Source organism: Cebus imitator, unplaced genomic scaffold, assembly GCF_001604975.1.
Source record: "Cebus imitator isolate Cc_AM_T3 unplaced genomic scaffold, Cebus_imitator-1.0 Scaffold322, whole genome shotgun sequence".
Classification (NCBI taxonomy): Eukaryota; Metazoa; Chordata; class Mammalia; order Primates; family Cebidae; genus Cebus; species Cebus imitator.
Genome location: NW_016107637.1, coordinates 18,021 through 19,229, shown reverse-complemented (window position 1 = coordinate 19,229; position 1,209 = coordinate 18,021). Strand labels below are relative to the sequence as shown.

The window sequence follows — 1,209 nt, the reverse complement described above, 5'->3', positions numbered from 1 at the left end:
TACTCGGGAGGCTGAGGCAGGAGAATTGCCTGAACCCAGGAGGCGGAGGTTGCGGTGAGCCGAGATCGCGCCATTGCACTCCAGCCTGGGTAACAAGAGCGAAACTCCGTCTCCAAAAAAAAAAAGAATAGAAATCACAGGATTAAAACCATGAGGAGGCTGGATGTGGGGGCTACAAACACAGCTCCTCAAGAGAATTGCTAGAGCCCAGAAGGATGAAGCTGCAATGAACCACGATCACGCCACCTGCCACTACGCACCAGCTTCAGGACAGGATGAGATTTAAGTCTCTTAAACGAGAAATTTTTAAAAATACTTCATGATGGAGGGAAATACTTTGCAAGTGTGCCATCAATCCCAGATGCATAATAAAAGAAGAGGATGAATTCAACTACATGAAAATAAAAAATTATTGCATCATAAAGCATACCATAAATGAACTAAAAATAAACAGCAAAAAGGGGGAAAATGCATGCACCCAATATCATAGTCAAAGGCGCATTTCCTTAATGTATTTTTTAAAATCCTATAAAATAGAAAAAAGCCAATAACCCAAAAGAAACTTATAAAGACCATGAATAGACAGTTTACAAAAAATATAAATGACTCTTGGGAAAAAAAAAAAAAAAAAAAAAAAAAAAAAGAACAAAAAAAAAAAAAAAAAAAAAAAAAGGCCAGTTGTGGTGGAGGCCAAGGGAGGAGGACCACCTGAGCTCAGGAATTTAAGACCAGCCTGGGTAACACAGCAAGATGTTGTCTCTACAAATAACTAAAAGAAATACACATATATGTATACATATTAGCCGGTCATTGGTGGCATGCACCTGTATCCCCAACTACTTGGGAAGCTGAGGTTGGAAGATCACTTGTGTCCAGGAGGGCAAGGCTGCAGTGAGCCGTGATCATGCCACTGCACTCCAGCCTGGGCAACAAAGACAGATCCCAGCTCAAAAAAAAAAAAAAAAAAAAAAAAAAAAAAAAAAAAAAAAAAAAAAGGTAGAAAAATGCTGAGACATTAATGACAAAAATTCATGTAATAGGTTGAGTGGCTCACACCTGTAATCCCAGCACTTTGGGAGGCTGAGGTGGGCAGATCACCTGAAGTCAGGAGTTCCAGACCAGCCTGACTAACATAGTAAAACCCTATCTCTACTAAAGACAAAATTAGCCAGGCATGGTGGCACATGCCTGTAATCCCAGCCATTTGGG

General features: G+C 40.3%; 1 protein-coding gene across 1 annotated transcript in view; it reads right to left on the bottom strand.

Moving 5' to 3' along the window:
* The window catches only part of ZYG11A (zyg-11 family member A, cell cycle regulator), a gene marked incomplete at its 5' end in the record, with an annotated part of 45,381 nt that overhangs the window by 29,660 nt on the left and 14,512 nt on the right, over positions 1 to 1,209 (bottom strand). The window lies entirely within an intron of this gene.